The sequence below is a fragment of the Pinus tabuliformis genome, chromosome 3_2 (genome assembly GCF_031772625.1).
Source record: "Pinus tabuliformis cultivar Carrire ecotype Pingquan chromosome 3_2, CPIR1, whole genome shotgun sequence".
Taxonomy (NCBI): Eukaryota; Viridiplantae; Streptophyta; class Pinopsida; order Pinales; family Pinaceae; genus Pinus; species Pinus tabuliformis.
Window position 1 is genome coordinate 157,968,197 of NC_142302.1, and position 23,143 is coordinate 157,991,339.

Genomic DNA, 23,143 nt, shown 5'->3' on the forward strand with positions numbered 1-23,143 from the left:
GCTGAGATACAAGTAAGTACACCACCTTACTTACCTTTTTAATTTGCAAAATCAATTCATGCCAAAGATTTCTTCAATTAGGGTTTTTCAGTGAATTTATCATGCAAAAATGATAGGGTTGATGATGGACATTTTCATTTCTTGATTTTTAACATGTAAAATCTTACCCTACACTTTTATACATGCTTAATATGCCATGTAAACCACTCAACCAACCTCAGAACATAAATTTACCTTACTAAGATTGAAACCCTAGTTCATTCCTAGGGGTTTTGGGCACTTTCCCTAAAAACTTTGTTTTTTCCCTTTTACAAGCACATTGTTCCTTCATTTCTCTTCCACTCATTTTCATTATCTCTCCAAATTTCATTTCCACCTCTTTCAAACCTCCTTTACCATTTTTTTAAACTCCACCTTCACATCACTTCATCTTCCACTCATACCTCACTATTTTTTCCCTTTTCCTATCATCTAGGCTTTCAAAAATGAAATGAGATTGCTTCACCAAGCCATCACCAAGACACATCAACACAACCTATGGAAGTAGGGTTATCAAACAAATCAGAGGAGGTTCCCAAGGCACCTAGACTTGAGGTGACCAAAACATACCAGAGATGAAAAGGGCTTGTGTTTGCTTCTCATGGTGAGAAAGGGGCCAAGCCTTCTTCATCTAGGGATCGACATAAAGAGACAATTGAGAATGACAGGATCAGATCATGATCATCGCAAAGGATAAAGAGACAATTGAGCATGAGTTTGGGCTTATTGATTTAGAGGCGGAAGATCAGACTTCAATCATGCAACATAAAATCAAATATAAAGACTATCAGATCAAGGAGCTTACAATAAACATGTCGAGAGCTAGATACATTATTTCATTCCTTCAACAGGAGAACAATCAGCTCAAAGGAAAGGAATTGATCATGGAAAAAAACAAGCCAAGTTATTGCAACAGGTTGGAAAGGGTAAAGAGATCATGGAATCAAGTGAGCCTGAAGGAGCAAAAGGAAAAGGAAAAAGGAAAAGACCAAGAACAAGAGGCCTCAAGAAAGCTTTGCAAGAGGAGCAAGAACAAATTCTGCTGAATGAGGACCTTGGCCTCGAAGATAGTATTGCCCTAGAGGTTCATCAAGATAAGGAATATTGGCTAAATAGGGTAAATGAACACTTGGAGAATCTCATTGAGAAGGAAAACAGGGATAATCAGTTGCTTAGACACATGGCACACCACTACCAAGCTCAAAACATGATTGCCAATGTCAAAGTAAAGCAACTTGAAAATAAGCTCAAGGAGGCCAAAAAAGACCCAAAGGATGAGGGGAACTTAGAGATGCTTTCTGAAGCATAAATGAAGCTATAAAAAACATGTTTTTACACCTTCCCTCCAATTTTGAGCAAATTCTGAGCATTTTGAGTTTTTTGAGAAATTTTGGTCTAAATTCAGAAATTCAGCTGCTCTAGAAGCAAGGCACTGCACTTTTTCCTCAGGCCTCCATTTGAGGAAAGGTATACATTTTTGGAAATCTCTTGCCATCCTATAAAAACCCATTTGCTTAGATTTTGTAGAGGTGGCTCAGTTTTGGAGAAAAAGGCAAAAAAGTGGCAAAAAACTAGCATTCTAGACCCTTTTTTGACAGACGCTGCGCTTCTGGAGCGACCTTGGGAGAATGGATTTTTGAAGGCCTTCCCATGGTCCAAATTCATAAATTCAAGCTATTCTAGAAACTAGACTTGACGGGCTAGTTGACCATTCTCTCAGGTTTTCATTTTGACCCCTGGAAGGAACCTAAAAATCAGCTCAAAGTCGGTGTTGCGCTTCTGCACTTTTCTGTGTTTCAAATTGTAAATTACACTGTGTAAATTTCTAGTTTCTAGTTTGACTTAGTCAAAGTCAAGATTCTCTATGTAATGGAACTAGTTTCGAGGCTAGGTGATGTAGGCATGAATAAATTTACATCATAGGTTGTTTTTGATGTTTATTAGGCCTCATAAAAGAAGCAAACTCCTAAACAAACTCTCCATGAAGTGTTTGAGTTTCACCTTCTCACTCTCACATGTTGGTTGAGAGAATCTTGGAGTCAGTTCCTCCACCAAGGAATTCAACTCCTGAAGGTGGGAAAGTGGTCTAGGAGAGTCTATATGTATCATTTCTCTTCAGGAGAATAGGGTTGAACTTTTTGTGAAGGAAGCTTGCATGTAATCATCTTTTTAGCTAATACAGAGACAGGTTGCAGCTATTTTCAAGGAACTCTAGCCCAGTGAGTTCATGGTGCTTGTACTTCATTCTTTTTGTTTTCTCATTATCTAAAAATCTTTATCTATATTATATATCTTCTTTCTATGAATGCCTTATAATAAAATACACAAAATTCTTGTTTTTCAAGCTCTGTTATCTGGTTTTCATAGTTATGTGTATGTCTTCCTGAGCTAATGAAATCATGTTTATTTATGCTCATTAGTTTCTTCCACACTATATCCTCTATACTACACTGACAATACTCAAAATACACTATGGCTTGTGATATCTAGCTCCTTCTCATATTTTCTCCTACACTCCCACAACTTAGACCTACTTGTGGCTCCAAACCCTAAGTTCAACAAACCCTAAAAACCAATTTTCACAAACAAACAAACAAATACACATATCTAGCCTAAAATTCATTTTCTTTAAAGTCATATCACTGATAAGAGACTTAGAGAGATCCCTCTCATGCTCAGTAGGGCTAGCTACTGAGTTGAAGTGGTTTGAGGTTACCCTTCTCGATTTCCTTTTCAGCCTAGGAGATTGTAAGGACTAACATTTTTGGCGCCGTTGACAAGGAACAAAAGATCATATCTTCCTTGGGAAAGAACGACAAATATCAGATTTGATTGCTGATGGTGGACAATGATTAGACACAAGAAAATGGTTGAAGTGGTTAACAAATATAGTGATTTATTAATCACTTTGTGAGGACTAAGAAAAGTGTGAATTTGAAATAATTATTAAATAATGGTTTAACAATTATTCAAAATGAGAAAAAGAAAAATAAATAAATAATGATTTATTTAATTATTCCAAAGTGATTTAGTTAAATGTGTGAAGCAATAATTATCAAATAATGATTTAATAATTATTTCTAAAGATAAATAAATAATGATTTATTCAATTATTCTCATGGGGTTTTCTAAATGTAAACAAAAATAATTTAATAAAAATGGTTTACTAAATTATTTCCTATGGTGAAAGGATTTTACTATTGTAAAATTAATGATACTTGGGGTATTTTGATCAACCTAGTTAGAAATGGCTAGGTGATCATTTTTTGGGTGATAACAAATTGCCCCCCAACGTACAAGTCTTAGAAGTAAATCATATGACTGAAATATGTTGTAGGTTACACTTCCACGAGACACCAAAGGGAAGTCAGAGAGAGAGAGAGAGAAAGATAGTTGAAGCAATGCAAGGAAGGATGGAGAAATGGAGGGGGCGTGACCTACTAAACTGATATAAGTCTCCTTTTATTTTGGAGTACATTATCTCAAATGAGGTGGGGGATGCATATTCATACCCATCGAGATAACTAAGTACAAATAATAATGTTGCACCCAACAATGTGGGACTGAGCTACAAAGTACATGATACATGATATGCTGACATCAATGGGCTAGAATGTGATACAATAATACAATGAGTCCCACATACATAATGTGCCTAAAAAACAAAATCCACGACTGAATACAATAACATCTTCTGATATGAGTACATGAGACATAATTCCCCTCTAGTTGACATGGTGAGGGGGAATCACAACCAAAGAAGCCCTGCTGAAGATGAAAGGGCTCTAAAGATCCGAATGGATCATCTGAATGAGGCATGCATGCTGTGGTCGCTATAAGTAGCTGAAACCAAACCAATCAAATCACTGTAACTGCATCTGCGATTGGATCATGAGCTGCAGACATCTGGGCATGTGGGGGGATAATTGAAGGGCCGCCCCCTCATGAGGTCTAGAACATATCACAAACGCCTTGGAAATTCTGGTATAATTTGTTGGATCACTGGATCATCAAGTGTATGATTCTCTACCACGCGACAATGAGCTGCAATCGAGCACGCGAGAAACAACCAAGTCAAAGGGAAATGATGATTCCCTTTGCTTGATTCGAGGCAACAAGCAATGATGAAGGCTGTAACCAAGGTACACTGCCCTCTAGACCTCTCAAGTGGAATAAATGTGTTGAAGTCGACAAAAGAGGGCTTGCCAAAGTTGAGGGAATGAAGAATCCTCAACAAAGGCACGAGGGATCATAGTAATGTGACTGATGGACTGACATCAAGGATAATGATGGAAGGAGACAAAATGATAGGCAGACTGATGACTTCCCTTTTCAGAGCATGATATACATAGTTGACCTGGCAGCGACTGGCTCGATTCTAGAGGGGATGGTCAAGTACTCAGGCAGAGGCTTTTCAAAGACAAAGTAGTATAGATGGAGGAAAAATATGAACACAATGGGATGAATGTGATGCAAATAGCGATGAACCACTGTAAATAAATTCAATGGGACTTAGGACAGACTCCATGGATGCAAGGGTGACTCATTTCTGATGCTCTGAACAAGGGTGACTCGATAATGCTACCACATGGGAGAGGCCAAAAGGGGACCATAAAAACATGAGTAAATAATGGTTAATCATGATGAAAATTGACACATAAGTCAACAAGTGCAAAGTCAAAGTGGTACTAGGGTACAAGTGACTTATATGAAGAAATTCAATTTTAATAGGCGACAAAATGAGACCTCGTCGAAAAAATGGCTTCCTGGTGAAGTACCAAATTACCAAAAACAAAGAGATACCCATTATAGAGCTTGGTGAGAGATTTCCAACAGTGCTAATGATTTGTCAAACCTAGCTATGGTTTGGTCACAATGGGTGATGAAAAAAGTAGGGTTTTTCTTGTAAAATATTTTCTTGCCCCCAAATCTAATTCATTTACCTAGTGAGATGTTATAGAACTCAGAGAGGAGGATAAGGCCCTAAATCTTGGCGAGTTTGTTACAGAAAAATCGACCATTGGATCGTGGATCTGCGACTTTCAGGTAGGTAGCCTTACTTGTCTAAAAGATGACCTTAATGTTTCTTGGAAGGATGGTTCCTGGTGAAGAATCAAGGTAGGAAAGGAATACAAATATGAACTACTAGATAAAGTTAAGTATCATCCCCGCCCACTAAGTCAAAAATGGGGATTAGGTGGGTTAAGTGTGGTATCACATATAATATAATTTTTGAATATATGGTATCAATAATCTACGATATGTGATGTGTATATGGCTTACAGGAGAGGCCAGTAGGAAAAACTATCCAAGGAATGAAAGGATAATCAACCATACCTAGATCGTTGGGGTCTAGGCTGAGACTTATGTTAATTAAGTGAGAAGGTGGCCAGGGGTGCCATCATGCCCCCAAGCATGAGATACTGCCTCTCAACATATTTTGTGGAGGGGAACCAATTGGGTATGCAAAATGTGAGAATGATTCCCACAACTAGAGGAGTTTGTGGAGCGCCCCTATGTTCCAAGTGCTCAAATAAGGGATTCAAGTAGACAAAATGAATGGAACAAGATCCTCCAAAGGATGATGAGTAGATGTAGGGGCATAGGTGTCATCAATTTTTTAGGGATGGATGTAGCATGTTATGGACATGCTGAATGAATTTAGAATAACAGAATTTAAACACATTTTGATGACGTGGTTTGCCATTTGTTGTTTATGGTTGTCCTCTTATGGGAAGAATGTATGATGGGCGCAATATGAGAAAGGAAATGGTGGATTACCAATCTCACTTGGCACTACATAAATGAATCAAATGGAGTGAATTTATAGGTTCGCATATATGGTATCACTATACCAAAGAGTGGCTTCAGATATAATGAACTGATGCTCACCTAGACGACATAGTGGCTGATCAACAACCATGTCTAAGGGACTGGGTTGTTGATATAATATGGAGGGATGATTAAGTGGATCATCCCCTTGGTGATATGGGTTGATATGGGGCTCTATAGGTTCTTTGACATGGGGAATAAGGATGGGATTAGAGTCGACACTACTAGATACACTAGGAGGGTTGGGGAGAATTGCTTCTCCTGGACTCTCAAAAGTGGATGCCCCCTTACCCAAACATTGAGTGGAAATGTAATGGCCACAAGGTGGATGTGGTTCGAATTTGTGGGTTTGAAGTAAGGGGTTATTTAACCAATTGACCTCACCATGGATGAAGTCTTTGGACTCCACAACATATTGGTCATGGGTTTGTTGCGGAAGGAAGTACACACAATGTTGCATATCATCCTAAGGATAATTAGGGGTGGTCATGGCTTCCATGATGTCTTCATCAGAATGAAATATGGGAGTAAAAGAGAAAGAGAGACCGCATGATGAATAGGAACTACCTAAGGCATCTTTATGAGAGATAAGGTTCACATATTCATCGTCAAAATGGTTGGACGAATGAATAGTAGATGTGTCATCTACTGATGTTGAGACGAAAGTGTTTGCCAAAGAGGGTATCGACAAAATCACAATAGGGAACTCCAAGAGAGTCCCAATAGATCGATTCTATGGATGATGACAAGTAGAGAATAGGGACAAAACTATCCATCATCTCAACATCAGGAGTGTTAGTTTTTGGTAGCATCGGAAGTGCTCTAGCCTTGAAAATTTGTGGAGAGGCTAAGGCACATGAGTTCTAAAGAACTCAAAAACTGTTTGGTGAAATTCCACTTGGATTGTATTTTATTAAAATAATTAATATTTTTAATGGAGTTCCTAAGTCTAAAGTTAGGGAAATTAAAATATTAATGGGTATTAATCAAAATATGGGTGAGAATGATCTAGAAGACCGATCAAGTCATGTTTTAATCTTATCTGTTGAATTGAGACTTAATCTCATCCGTTGAAGACTCAACAGGACAATTACAAAATGGAGGCTTGGGGTTCATTTGTAAACACACATATAGAGATTGAGGAAATCTATTTTCCGAGGTGAGAATTTCTCAGGAGGGAAATCAATTGGGGAGATTTTGCAGTTGAGGGGCAGTGAGAATCCAGGAGGACTTTCCAGAGACCAGTCTTTTGTCTAGTATTTTCTCTGTAAAGGATTTCTAGGTGATCATCCTAGATTTGTATTCAAATATTTCTCCTACATAATAATAAACCCTCAGAGATGCTACATCGGTTTTCCCACATTGGGTTTTTTCGGGGACTATTGTGACCAAAAATAAGTGTGTCATATGTATCTTGTTCTTTGCTATGTTTTCTATTTCATTAGATCAAACATTTAATTAGTGTAGGCTGTAGAAGTAATTTTATTCAGTGTTCAGAAGAATAACTTCATAATGTATGTTAAAAATCAAGTAGGTGAAGTAGATTCAAATTTGCTGCAGTAGGGGTCTTTTGAGGATTAGGAATTTTCACATGGTATTAGAGAATTGATTTTGAAACAGGAAGAGTAGATCCAATGCTAAGCAGTGAGGACGAAAGCTGCACTTGGCAGCAATTCGAACCCCCTTGAAGGGATTATATAGTCCTTGCCGGGAAGCAGATCCGAGGAAATCTCTCTCTGAGTGAGATGACAGAGAGGTACAATTTCCAATTCGAGAGTTTACAGAGGTAGAGGGAGTGACACAGAGCCTCAGCATAGTGCTTGAAGGGCGAAGTTTCTGCCAGGGTAGAAATCCGCTGGAAAAGAACGAAGACACCTAGAAGGGGAATTTTCTCCTAAGAGAACTTTCCGCTAGAAAGTTCAAATTTCTCACATGTTGAGCAGTGCTAAGAAGTGACCAGAGGAGTTAGTTCCATAGTAGGGTGAGATGGCATCACATGGACTCAGAGATCAGGATAGTTTGGACTAGGCCTCCACCTATGTCATTTGGAAGACCAAAACCTTAGTTTTTTTGGAGGAATACGATCTTGAGGCCTACGCCAAAAGTGTTGCAGCTGTTCCTGTTGACAATGATAAAGCCAAGAAGTACAAGGTCGAGCATGGGAAGGAAAAGTGGCTCATTCTCGATGGAGTTTAAGATCATGTAGTCTCACACTTGCAGGGCAAGGATACAACCTGAGACATGTGGGAAGCCTTGTCGTCTCTTCATGAAGGCTCTTCTAAACAATGGAATATGTATTTAGAGAATAATTTGTAGTGAACCTTGATGCAGAAAGGAGAAAGGGTGAACCTCTATCTTCAGAGACATAAAGACACCAGAGACCAACTTACTACAGTGAGGTCAACTCCTCAACCAACTGCAATGGTGAGGATAGCCCTAAATGGAGTCTCATATGAATGGTAAGTTTTCATCCAAAGCATATTGGGCAGGGAAAAACTACCTTCATGGGAGGAGATGTGGGCAAATCTTCAATAGGAGGAGTTAACAAGGGATATAGTGAAGGTAAGCCTTAATGGAAGTAGTGGAAGTGGCACAAAGACGAAGGAGTAGGAGGAAAACATATCTCTAACATTAAAGGGACAATAAAAGTAGAAGTGGAAGAACATTTCAAAGGTGAAATGTTTCAGATGTGGCGAGATGGGTCACTTTGCATCTCAATTTCCTTTGAAGCAAAAGGATAAGGACGAGAAGCATGATCCGAAGGTTTCAACCACGAAGATAGAAGAGGAAGAGTATGCCATGAGTGCCCACACATCTCAAGGAGGAAGATGGGGTGATATTGAGTTGTAGTCAGGCAGGACTACATGTGGGTAGGATCCTTGAGGAGTCCACCTCCTGGATCAATTCCTTGCTATGGGATCCCAAGATTCAGTATTAACGAGATGGAATTAGTGTCAGATGATGCAGTGGAGTATTTGGAGGACAAATGCAGTATCTTGGGACCAAAGACTCATCAACGAAAAGCAAGGTTGGCAACAATATAATTGGCACATTGTATAAGTCAGCAACAATGCAAAAGATTCAGAGGGTCAGAGATCAGTAGCAGTCAGATTCTAACATTCATTGTATTATGCTAAACACAATTAAGTTCAGTTAATTTTGGATGTTTTTCAGTTGCTTCTCTCAGCAACTGAGTTGGAATATGGATGCAGTGTTAGCAGCGACAATGCTAGCAGCATAGCAGATGCAGCGGTTGAGAAGGAGATGTAATACAGATGCAACAGTGGAAGTGGCAGTGTCATGGGTAGCAGTATAATAACAGCAACAACATAGTGTTGGTGGTAGCAACAATGCAGAAAGGAGGTGCTTCAGAGACAAAGTAGCATGCAGGTGGACATTGTTGCTAGAGCACTTTCCTCGCTAAGAGGGAGTGTTAGTGTTTGGTAGCATTAGAATTGATCTAGCCTTGAAAATTGGTAGATAGGCTAAGACACATGAATTATAAAGAACCCAGAAATCGTTTGGTGAAATTCCACCCAGATTGTATTTTATTAAAATAATTAATACTTTTAATGGAGTTCCTAAGTCTAAACTTAGGGAACTTAAAATATTAATGGGTATTAATCAAAATTTGTGTGAGAATGATCTAGAAGGTGTATCAAGTCATGTTTTAATATTAGCCATTGATTATAGAATTAATGTTGACCACTGAAGACTCAATAGGAAAAGTATAAAATGGAGGCTTTGGGTTCATTTGGAAACACACACACAGAACAAATTGATCTGGAGTTCGATTTCTGGGGGTAGGAAGCTGAGAAGCTCAAACTAGGTGATCACTTAGCAGCAGAGGGGTAGAGAGAATCTGAGAGAAGGAATTTCCAGAGAATAATAAAAGAGAAGCGGAGAGAGCTTGTGGAGGCAGTGCAATAGCCAATATAGCTGATGCTGGGCTAGTCTGGGCCCACGCAGCCTTGACGCAGAGCCAGAAGGGCCAACACAGAGGAGAAAGTTGCCTGTCACGCAAAAGCCAGAATTGTTGGGAACTGCCGAAATAGTCGGGATAGCTGACATAGAGGGAAGAAGAGCTAACATAGGGTTGACACAGGGCCTACGTAGGGCTAGCATAGAAGTAGCCGGGGTTAGCCAGTTTTGTTATTGGATCGGCCAGAATTCTGCCAGGTGAAGTGAGGTAAAACTCACTCAGATTTTCCGCCAGTATTTTCCAAGTAAAGTATTTCTAAATGAGCATCCTAGATTTGTATTCAAATATTTCTCCTGCATAATAATAAAGCCTCAGAGCTGTTGCTCTGATTTTCCCGCATTGGGTTTTTTCGGGGAATATTGTGTCCAAAAATAAGTGTGTCATATGTATCTTGTTCTTTGCTCTGTTTTCTATTTTATGAGATCAAACATTTAATTAGTGTAGGTTGCAAAAGTAATTTGCTTCACTATTATGAAGAATAACTTCATAATGTATGTTAAAAAAATCAAGTAGGTGAAGTAGATTCAGATTTGCTGCAATAGGGGTTCCTCGAGGATTATGAATTTCCACAAGGAGGGGGAATCACAATGGTGGTTTTGGAAACCTCCTATATGGAAAAGAAGTGGGGCTAGAACCCGCAGGTAGAGGAGAAGTGGGATCACTACGAGCGACATCTAACTTGAAAAGTACTTGAAGTGTATCACAAAAATATTTGACATGAGCAAAGTGATGGGAATAATGGGCATAATTATCACACAAAGGATAAGGGTGATCCATGCGTAAGGATTTATTATTTTTGGTGGACTCAGGTATGTTAGAGTCCGGGAAAGTATCAGAGACCACATTCTTAATGTGAGGGAGTTTAGGAAAATTATTGGTGGCATGCGCAACAACATCACACAAAGTGTATGGAGGAGAAGGCTTTGGTAGTTTAGGAGGAGCAGGAGTTTCTTGGGTTGCCTTGTCTTTGGGTCCCTCCTTCTAGGCTTTGCCCCCCCCATTAGATGATTTTGTAATAATATTGGCTTCGAGTTTAGGTTGTTTTGGAGCTGAAACAAAGGAAGGTAGGAACAAAAGGTTGAACCGGAGTCAAAGACGTTTAAGGTTTGAGTTGATTAGGAGGAGTTCTCGAGGGAGGATCAATGTACCATACTGGGATTCCCAAGTTGATGTTAGGAAGAGTCAATGTAATCATTACAAGGGTAGAAAATATTCCTGATGGCGGGAATGAGAAAGGTATCTGAATTGAAGGGTAATGACTTGGGGGAACTTCTCCTAGATGGTTAAGAACTGGGGGAATGGTTTCGGGCTGAAAAGGACTAAGAGAGATACCGGTAGAAGGAAATGGGCCTAGAGGAATTGTACCTGAAGGCTAGGTTGAGATGGGAGTAGGAGGTTGCGAGGGGGTTACTGCTGAGAAGGTGTACTAGACCACTTGTTGGCGGTCTGTGATGCATGAAGCATGAAAAAACTGGACGAGCTAGGTTCAGAATGGGTAGGTGGTGGGCAATAATAAACCCAAAGCATCGTGGAATATTTGTAGACTCCAGGAGAAACATCAGTTAAGGAAGGGATAACGTTATTGCTAGTCATTGATGAGATAGTGGTCTAAGGAGATGTCTGAGACTAAGGGTCATAGGAAGTCAACTGATCGATAATGAAAATATTTCCAATATGAGGAAAGAACATCTTGCGAAAGACAACAGATGAAACAATGGTCATGGCATGGGTGTAAACATGACCCAAAAAGATGTTACAATCTAATGGGGCATCAATGACTTCGATATCAATCAAGAGTCTTGCCGACAATGATGATGGGATAGTTGTGATATAAACCGAGGGGCTGCGAGGGGTGACTGTCCCAAGCAAAGAGAGTGATAGTGGATGGAGACAGGTAAGGGAAACCAAGGTTCTTCCAAACACTAACAACAATCACAGAGGTGGAAGCACCTTCGTTTATGATACATCGTTGGAACGTGGCATCCTTTATGGAGACTATTATTTAATAGGAAACTATTGAAGGAAGGGGAAGATGTTTCGATTTGTTAATGTAAAAAAAATTAGACGATCGTCAGAGGGATCTACAACACCTAAAGCAGATAGTAGAGCTTTCCATTGGGATAGGCATGTTTGGAGGTCTTCCAACGTTGAGATGGTAGCAAGAGACTGCATTAAGTCATCTACTATGCTATAGGTATGGGTGACTTTAGAAGAAGCAACATTTCGATGTAATGAAACTTTGGGGATCTTGGGGGGAACCTCAAATTTAGGTAGAGGGATCTATAAGCTTCCATTTGGTGATGACAGAGGCCCAGTGGAAACTTTGCGTTGGGACTCAGTTGTTGACTTTGTAAGGGTCTTGCCATATTGGCACGAACGAGTCTAGAGGTTGACTTGTTCAGAGTTGATTTCTCATTAGGGGAATTTTGAGGTCTAAAATGGGCCTCCTAAGGAAATTATAAAATAATAGTGGAAATAATAAAATAAGATTAAATTACATCATCAAATTTTAGAGGGAAAAATAAAAAAACTATTTTTTCAACTTATCTCCCTATGGGTTTACTCAAATTTCGAGTAGAATTATTCGTTGGATTAAAAATTTGATTCCTCACCCGAGGAGTACCCATGTTTCATACTTTCGATGAACCCTACTACCTGAAAATGAGAAATACATGAAAAACGTGATTGCAATCACGCTTTTTCATGTATTTCTCATTTTTTGTGTAGCAGGGTCCATCAAAAGTATGCAACATGGGTACTCCTTGCAAGAGGAATCAATTTTTTCATCCAATGAGTACTCCCATTCGAAATTTGAGTAAAACCTTAGGGAGATAAGTTGAAAATACGAGTTGAAAAAGTAGTTTTATTATTTTATTATTTTTAAAACATTTTTCTTTTTTACTCCAAAGATGGTGAATCATTCCCCATGGTTGACATCATCATCTTGAATCATATTGGTTCTTATGACATTTATTTTGGTTGTAAATTTTTCTTAGGAGGCCCATTTTAGACCTCAAAATTCCTCTAATGTCAGAATTCATCATGAGGATTTGGTAATTGTTTTGGCCAGATTGTCATGGTTGAGGCACTGCATTACCCTGTGTGGGTTGGGTAGCTACGTATCCTTAATGGGGAAAAGGACTTGTAATCATAACTGGTTATGATGAATTAGTAGGGGGAGGAAGTGGAGCAATTGGATGAGGCCCTCCAGAGGCAACTGCTTGAGCTTCCCATGCTTGGCGCATTTGAAGTAAAGGGGGAAATTCGTGATTATAACGGCCAAATACTCTCCAAAAGGCACAAAGTTTGTTCATTCGAACAACCTTGTTTTACTTGGGATGTCCACCTTGTTGCTGGGTTGTGGGATTAGGCTGGTTACCCTTAGGGGCATTAGGTGGTGTACCTTGGTTTCCTTGAGATGGCTGGTTCCTATTACCCTTCCCCTTATTCCTTATCTTGGGGTTGGGGGGGTTGGTTGCACTGTAATGAGCATACTCTTTACCTTGAGGAGGTGGTTGTTATTGTGGCAGAGGTGGAGGAGGCATGGGAGGTTGGGGCACTGGTGTCGAAAAGGCTGGAGTGATTTGTAGAACATAAGGATAGCAAGTATTCACGAAAACATTTGCATAACTAGGTGGAGCAAAAACTGGCCTTGCATCGACTGATGCGAATGGGGATATGCATATGATGTGATTGTACCTTGGTAAGCATTGACACACAAAGGATCAGGAGGGGGATAGGTGTAAGCAGAACTGGCCCCCCTTGGGGATGACTGTAACTCCTAGAAGGTTGAGGATATGGTGATAGTTGAGGGTGTGAGATAGATCCAACAATACCGTAAGCGGCATGAGATTCCCCTAGTGAATTAGCAGCGCTAGGTGGAGGCAGGTCAGGAAGGATAGTATAAAGATAACTTGACGGTGCATAGATCAGGTCATATTTCAAAGCTATATGGATATCTTCTTCCTTAGACTGGGGGAAGTGAGAGGCAACATATTTAACTATAGGGGACAAAATAATTCTAAGGAACCAATCCATATAGATGCGGCCTTCAAATTCATAAGCCCTAAACATGCTCCTCCTTGTAGGAATTTACAGGGTAAGTTCCTCAGATAGAACTCCAAAGGACACCGCTCACAAATAGATCACAAATCAATACACCAGTATTCTTGACATGGTTAAAACCCTCAAAGAGGGAAACAGTCCATGGTCTGAGCCAACGTGGCCACTTTAGGCAATTTATTAATAAAAGAAAGCAAATTTACATAAGCTTCTCTCATGAACGGTTACCCTACAAATGACCCTCCATGCTATTTAAATAGAGATCATGGACCAATCAAGTGTTAAGCCATGGATCAAGTGTTAGTAATACCAAGGAGAGAATGAACCATCAGATCACTACATATCGTGACCATCAGATTGTAAGTTACAAAAGTACATAGTAAAGAAACACACTGTACCTAACTCTACACTAGACCAAGTTATACTTAACTATTTCCTATGTGTTGGAATATCCTAACATCCCCCCTTAAGAACAACTTGGGATAGGATTGAAGGATGTAAAAATATGACACAATAGGAGAAGGAAGGAGGCATTAGAGCCTATCCCTCCTTAGTGACAACTTCCTGAACTCCAACCATAAATTGAAGTTTAGTAAACTTTGCCTCTGTGAGAGCCTTTGTAAAGATGTCTGCAATTTGATCATCTGTTGAACAATATTGCACTTCAAGAACATGGTCATGAATGAGCTTTCTGATGAAGTGCATGTGCAGCTCAATGTGTTTGCTGCGTTGACGTTGGACTGGATCTTTGCATAGTTGAATGGCACATTGATTATCACACCAAAGTGTAGTCAGATGCTGCTGCTGAAAGCCAAACTTTGATAGGATCTGACGAAGCTAAAGGGCTTCCTTACTAGCTTCTATGACACCACGATACTCTACTTCTGCTGAAGAAAGAGAAATGACACTTTGTTTCTTGCAAGCCCATGTAATAGGTCCTGAACCAAGAGTGAAAAAATAACCTGCAGTAGACTTCCGCTCATCAGGGTCACTATCCCAATCGGAATCAGTGAAACCAACCAATAGAGGAGATGCTTCTGCACTATAATTAATCCCAAACTGAACTGTACCTCGAACATCAAAAAGTATTCTTTTAGCTTCTTTCCAATGACTTTCATGTTGGTTTTGCATAAACCGAGCAATAAGGCCAACAACAAAGGAAAGGTCAGGACGAGTATGGGTCAGATACAAAAGTTTTCCTACAATTGACGGTATAAGGTACTTCAAGGGAAGTACAAGTGACTAAAAGTTTGGTTCTAGACTGAAAGGGAGAAGGGGTTGGCTTACAGTCTTCCATGTGAAAATGGCGTAGAAGATCACATGCATACTTGGACTGGGAAAGGGAAACATCTTCCTTGGATTTCAAGACTTGAAGACCAAGAAAATAATGCAAGTGTCCTAAGTCTGTCATTTCAAAATTCTTTTTAAGGCTAGAATTCACATGGTTTATAAGGTTGGGATCACTACCAATAAGGCTAAGATCATCAACATAAAGAATAAGAATGATAAGAGACTCTCCCACTTACTTGGTGTAGACAGTATTGTTAGAATGACACCTAGAAAAGCCAGTTTCTAAAAGAAAGCTATCCATTTTGGCATACCAAGCCCAAGGGGCTTGCTTGATACCGTAAAGGGATTTCTTAAGCTGACATACAAGACTTGAGTCTGTTTGTATAAATCCAGTAGGTTGTTCCATATAGATTTCTTCATGCAAGTCCCCATGCAAGAAGGCATATTTAACATCCATCTAATGGACTTCCCATTTGAAAGAGGCAGCAAGGGAAAGAACAAGGCGGATTGAGTTCATTTTGGAAACAGGGGAGAAGGTTTCAGTATAGTCAATGCCTTCAACTTGTGAAAAACCCTTAGCAACAAGATGAGCTTTATGTTTATCAACTTTTCCATCTGGTCCATATTTGGTTCCGTAAACCCATTTGCATCTAACAAGTTTTCGTCCCTTTGGAAGAGGAACAAGATCCCATATATCATTTTCCAATAATGAACGATATTCTTCATTCATAGCTGCGTCCCAATCTGGATGGCTTGAAGCTTCTGCAAAGGTGTCAGGATCATAATTCGCTGAAGCTTGAGTCACTAAAGAAGAGTCCCTATCGAACTGAGAACATGTACGTCGTTGATCTGTAGGATCACCGACAAGAGCACCTACTGCATCCCAAGTAGCACATATCCATTTTGGAAGTTGAGGAGATGAAGGAGGATCTTGAGAAGGTGGGGGAGGATTGTCATCCTCACTGTCATCATCTGAAGAAGAAATATTTTCAGAAGTAGAAGGGATAGAGAGAGGTGGCACATCTGCCAAACTAGGCTCGTAGGCCGATATATTTTCAGCAAACTTTACATCTCTTCTAATGATAACATTTTTGGACTTAAGTGGAATAAGTCTATATCCTTTGACATCTTCAAAATATCCAACAAAAATACATTTTTCACTCTTAGCTTCTAGAGCTTTATGTTTCTCATCTGGAATATGGGCCCATGCTTCACTTCCAAAAACACGAAAGTGACTTACATTTGGTTTAATTTAGCTCCATGCTTCTTTTGGAGTGATATTCTTTAAAACCTTAGTGGGAGTGTGATTTACTATGTAATTTGCACAGTTAATTGCTTCTGCCCAAAAATTAAGACTAAGTCCTTTAGATTGAAGCATACAATTAGCCATTTTCTTTAAGGTGCGATTCTTCCTTTCAGCTACACCATTTTGTTGTGAGTATATGGAACAGTGTGTTGCATTTGAATTCCATTCTCAGTGCAAAAGTTGATGAATTTGTTGTTAAAATATTCTCTGCCATTATCAGATCTTAGCTTAAGAATTTGATGTCCAAATTGTTTTTCAACAAGGGCCTTAAAGGCCAAAAACATGTTAAATACTTCACTCTTGAGTTTTAAGAAGTATACCCAAGTGTGTCTAGAAAAATCATCAATGAAATTTAAGAAATACTTGTAGCCAGAGAATGAAACAACTAGAAGTGGACCACATAAATCACTATGCACAAGCTATAAAGGGGCTAAGGTGTGCCAAGAGGCACGTTTTTCAAAACTATACCAATGATGTTTTCCGAGTATACATCCGGAACAAACACCATCTCGGCAAGATACCATTGGAAGACCTGTCACCATACTTTCTTTACATAGATTCTGAAGGGAGCGATAGTTTAAGTGACCAAATCGCTCATGCCAAAGTTTCCTCACTTCATCATTATGAGCAACAAATACCGAGGGAAGATTTGATGACCCAAAGTTGTTAAACTTATACAACCTTGTAGAATCATTAGCAATGCTAGTAGCTAAAATCTGTCTAGGATCTATTAGATCCTTAATTACAACATCGTGAGGTGAAAATTCAATGATTTTACCTTCACCTGAATGAGTTATCTGATATACAAATAGAAGGTTGCAGGATAAGCTTGGAACACATAATACATCATTAAATTGCCCATTGTCTAGATGAATAGTTCCAGTCCCTACAACACTAAGAGATCTATCATCACCAACATATATATTTTTGGTGTTACAATCATTTAAAGAAGAAAACATGGATTTGTTTTTGGCCATGTGATAAGAAGGTCCAAAATCAATGAACCACTATGAGAATGAGAAGAAGTAGATACATTTAGTGCATAACCAGACCGAGATGCTTGACAACCACATGCATAAAGTGCTATTCTTGAATATGAAGTTTAAGTTGAAGAGTTCTCCAAATGGATGCTATGCTTCTTGATTGCTGCTTCCAAGGCTTCCATCTTTTTAAAGCATTTGGATTCTAAGTGGCCATCTCAATTACAAAAGTGGCAATGTCTATCAGTCTTCTTCCCTTTGTTTTTATTTGCCTTATCATTTTGTTGAAATTATTTTTCATTTTGAGGCTGAAATTTCTTAAGACCCTTGTTTGGTTTAGGACCATTCTTTTTAGGATACTGCTTCTTAGGATTCTTTGAATTTGGTTGCTGCTGGGCAGCTAAGGCTTTCTTAGAAGAGTTTTCAAGATTAAGAATACCAAGATATAAGAGATTTTCTTGTTCTCTTATTAAAGAATCATGAAAGGCATCAAAAGAGGGGGACTTGTAGTCTTTTCCTTGAGAAATAAAGGCTTCTCTAGTAGAATGGAAGGTGGAAACAAACACAGAGTATGCTGGTCCCAACTTAGTAAGAATGGAATAGATAAGGCTACCATCTTCTTTCTTAACCTTAACACCTTCCAAGAGAAGTCTAAGGGTCTTGAAATTGGACAAAAAATATTCAATGGAAGAAAAATTATTAGGGTCCAATGTAAGCAACTCATTTTCAAGTTGATGGGCTCTAATTTCATTTTTAATTCCAAAAACTTTAGTGAGCTGTTTCATTGCTTCATTAGGAGTATCAAGTTCTGTGATATGGAATCTAAGGTCTGAAGAAATAGACATCCCTATCAACGCACTTGCTTGATCTTGCCTATTTTCCCATTTGGCTGCCTTATCGTCATCTTGAGGTTTGGTTTCTTGGCCTGAGGCTATTCTGTAAAGACCTTTACTTCTAAGTAAATCCACAATGTAGGATCACCATTGGAAATAGTTGGTGCTGTCAAGAATAACTTGGCATGGAATTTCCATTTTAACTGAAACTGAAGCTATAGACACTGAAACTAAGTGTTCCAATGGAAATATCTGGAAAAATTAGGCTGATTAAAAAAAAAACGACTTTGAAAACAACTTCCGGATGGAGAAGTTATGGCTTTGTGAAGAAAAGTTGTTGAAGACGCCGACGAAGTGCGTGAATGTGCGGAAATGAATGAAAATGTTATATTAAAAAAAAATCCCCCCCTTTCCAAACATAAATCTAATTAGCTCACTTTAAAAAAAATTATGTGACTCACTTTTATAAATAAGTGAAAGTCACTTTTACAATGGTACTTTATGAGCTACCCACTAGCTTGTAACTTAAATAAAAGATAAAGAGGCTTTAGAATTATAAGTGACTCACTTTTTATAATGGGTGAGATCACTTGTACATAAAGTAACTTTAAAACATAAGCTACATGTGCTTTTTGAAAAATTAACTTAACAAAAAGAAAGACTTGAACCCAAGACCTCTATTCTCATAAAGTAACTTTGGAACAAATGAGCTAGTTTAAAAGGTTTGTAATTTTTGGAAAAGAGGAAGGGTTTTTTATTTTATTTTTTTAGTCACTGAAGATTTGGGGTGCATGCTTACTTGAGAAATCTCTTTCTTGCCTGCAAAACAAAAACCACAAAACCCAACAAGGACATACAAAAAAAACAAACCTTATGGTTTTAAGTTAGCTTTACCCGGAAACTAAAAATTTCCCTCAATGTTTCTGATTTTCCGAGATCACACTAAGGCGTGGCGGAAAAGAGCATACACATGAGAAAAATCCTTCCTTTCTGTTTGTGATTTGCCCAGACACATAGTCACGGGACAAAGAGAATACGCAGAAATGAAAGGTATAGATCCGGTAATAAAAAAACAGAGAGATAAATAAATTGAAATAAATAGAGAGAAAATAACTAAAAACTACAAATAAAGAATGTATACCTCCAGATCTTAAAAATGACGTAGCTAGGGCTACCGGAAACCTTTTCGCGTTAATCGAAAGGGGTTCCTCACTGGAATAGATGCTTCTAACACAATAGAGCAGTCCTCTCAGCTCGAAAGCAGGCACAAATAATAGATCTAGGAAATGACAGTTTGATGCAGTTCTACCGGCTTCAGATTAGGATCACCAATGGATGCGACCCTCAAATAGCTCGGATACCATGTAGGAATTTACAAGGTAAGTTCCTCAGATAGAACACCAAAGGACACCGCTCACAAACAGATCACAGATCAATACACTAGTATTCTTGACGTGGTTAAAACCATCAAAGAGGGAAACAGTCCACGGCCTGAGCCAACGTGGCCACTTCAAGAAATTTATTAATAAAAGAAATAAAATTTACATAAGCTTCTCTCATGAACGGTTACCCTACAAATGACCCTTCATGCTCTTTAAATAGAGGTCATGGACCAATCGGGTGTTAAGCCATAGATCAAGTGTCGGTAATACCGAAGAGAGAATGAATCGTCCGATCACTACATATCGTGACCGTCAGATTGTAAGTTACAAAAGTACATAGTAAAGAAACACACTTTACCTAACTCTACACTAGACCAAGTTATACTTAACTATTTCCTATGTGTCGGAATATCCTAACACTCCTTCTGCGACATTCTTGAACATGGTCAGATAGGCGGGTGGAAGAAGTTGGATGAAAAGAGTTCAAATTTTAGTACCAGTGTCATATCAGAGAGGAAACTGGAAGTATGACATAACATATTTGGCAAGAGTCACAAAGGTAGAATGGGAGGCATGCGGTTGGTCCACATACCATTTGGCAACAACTATAGTAAGGGTGCGTGTTTGGTGAATTTAGTGTTGTCTAAATTGCTATCATTAATTGTCAACCAGGAGCTCGTAAGTTGATGAAGTGATGTGTACAGTATGTACTTAAGTAACCTTTTCTAATTCTTTTTGTCGTTTTTAGATGATGTTTATGGTTGATTTAACTTCCTAAGATGGAGTGATGGATTTATAAACAGATGAGTGTGTGTGTGTGTATGGTGATTACTAAATGCTTCTAGAACTTTTTAAAGAGAAAGCTTGAAAGTGACTTGCAATGGAATTGAAACTTCGAATGAAAGCAAAGCATTAAACAAAATGACTAATGGCACTAGTCCACTATCTATGCTGCTGATAAAAAAATAGCATCTATGTTAACTCAATGGAAAGTGAAAAACACTACTTTAACTGCAAAACTTAAATGACAAATCATAACACTTCATTCTTTCTTAACACTCTGCCTCTAGCTGTAATTGTTCATGTGAAAAACAGTTAAGAAGAAATCAGTAATATGAGTCAAAAAGCTAATCAAACCAAGCTGCCACTTAATGATATTCTGGTCCAATGAAAGTTAGATAATTATGATAAGAAGACCATCAAAAAGTTAGTAAGCGACTTGTCAAAACTTTAGAAAGTAAACTAGCAATGAAACTGCGTAAGCAAAGTAAAAATCAGCAGCTAAGACAAGACAACTTCAAATACCATCAGTGAAATGAAAACACACTATCCCGGGCTCTAACACACCTGTATAAACAAACTGATCAGTTCTAAAAAGTTCTGGAAATGTAAAGGCATGAAATCAAACTGTACATTATTATACATGATCAAAGAAATGAAAACTTGCAGAAATCAAACTATACATTATTGTACATGTGAAAATGAAAACAAAGAAAGGCAGGAAAATAAAATTAAACGCTACTGTACATAGGTTGTAATAGATGGGGGCCCTCCATCCACTCAACCAGCTAAAGATCAGCTACGCAAAGATGAGCAGAAATAGTCTTCTTCTATTAAACCAGCATGTCAAAATACAGTGAAAAAGTGCTGTAACAGCAGTCTTTAAAACAGAGTTTTACAACCAAAATGATTACGGCAATTACAATAATAAGAGCTAATCTTTAAGCGCTGAAGAATGCTTTATTTATAGACACAGAAGTAAACTACCTTCTGCGTAAACTAAGCAACTACAGGCCTAACTAATTAACTGCGCAGCAACACGCAGGCAGCTCCGTGCACATTTAGAGGAAACAGTCATCATGGGGAGTAAATCTATGGATAGATCCTGTCCCCTGTTGTCTTCGTGGCATGGAGGAAGTGCCAGCTGTGAATCCGTATCTCAGTTGCTCACGCAGAGCCGTGCCACCGTCTGCAACTTGACTGTTTGACCGTGGGTACTCCTGCGTTGACCGGGGGCATACGTGACTGATTTGGCCCAACCAATAGCATACGATCCATGTGGACATCCATACAAACATTCCCATGTGGCTCGTCCCTGGAGAAGACACGTGGAATATAGCAAACAACAAAAAGGCTGCGGAATCTCTGAACAACTGCGGAATTGCTGAGTAGCTGCAGAATTGCAGAACAGCTGCGGAATTGCTGAACATGTACCAAAATTCTAAAAAAACAATCAATCATTAGCACAGTCAATCAAATCATGTTAAAAGACATATAATGCAATGAATTGAACAAGTTTATGGAGGAAATGGTGTCAAAAGAGAGAAGTGAATGAGGAAAAGCTGTTGGGAGGACAGGTAAATGAGTGCAAGGTTGAGGCTCAACATACCCCCACTGTGAGGGTGTTGCATGTCCTCATGCAACCAAAATTTTGTAATAATCTTTCAGTTCATATGTTCAGATGCCTCTGCCAAGACATCCAACCTTCTCCTTTTCCTTCCTGTTGCCACATTTGTTCTTGGTTTCTTCACCAAGCATCTGAATTTCAAGTTGACCAAGGCTCTGCTCAATTTCCTGCATTTCTTCTTCAATTTCCTGTTCTTTCTTTGCCAAAGGCCCAAATGAAGCATGGTGTTATCGTGGATCATCTTGTCCACGTTTCTCTATTCTTTTAGTGCTTCGTTTTCCTGTTTGATGTGGCGGTTTAAGACCTCAAGCTCAAATACTTCTTGCTTCAAAGATTGAACCTGCTGTTCAAAGGGCAAGACAGTACTAGGGCCAGCAACAGATTGCTCTAATGTTTCTAAATAATCATATGCTTCCTGCTGGACAGGGTCAATGTCAGGTGTTTGCCTTGGCCTAAATTCAAATCCTTGAAAACTGCTTTCTCTCTCTTGCTGGAAAGGACTTTCTTCTCTTGGAGGACTTAGCTCAATAGCTAGCCGAATTGGAGTCTTCTCAGGTGTGCCCAAATCAATGAAATGGGACTGTTTCTCTTTAATCACACTCTTTTTCTGTATAAGTCTACTGCTTCTCCTTATTTGTAGGCTCGTACTTTTTGGTTCTTGCTGTTTTTGCTTTTGTTTCTTTTTGGAGCTGGCAGTTTCATGAAGCTGAGCAAGCCTATGAGCTAATGTTTGGGTATCTTCTTCACTTGAAGGTTCAGGTGAAGGGTATGACTCTTGCAAAATTTCTTTTCCTTTATCCTCCTTTTGTCTTTTTGTTCTGCTCCCCTTTTTCTTTTCCTTTTGAATAGTTTCTTGAACAGTTTCTTGGGCAATTTCTTGAAGAGTTTTTGTAACAATTTCTTGGGCAGTTTCTTCAACTTCTACAACAGTATCTTGGTCAGCAGTCTCTTCTTGGGTGACTATTCCTTTCCCTTTTCTTCTACTTCTTTTTGGCACCCTAGGAGAGCTACTAGAGGCTTCTGCTGCCTC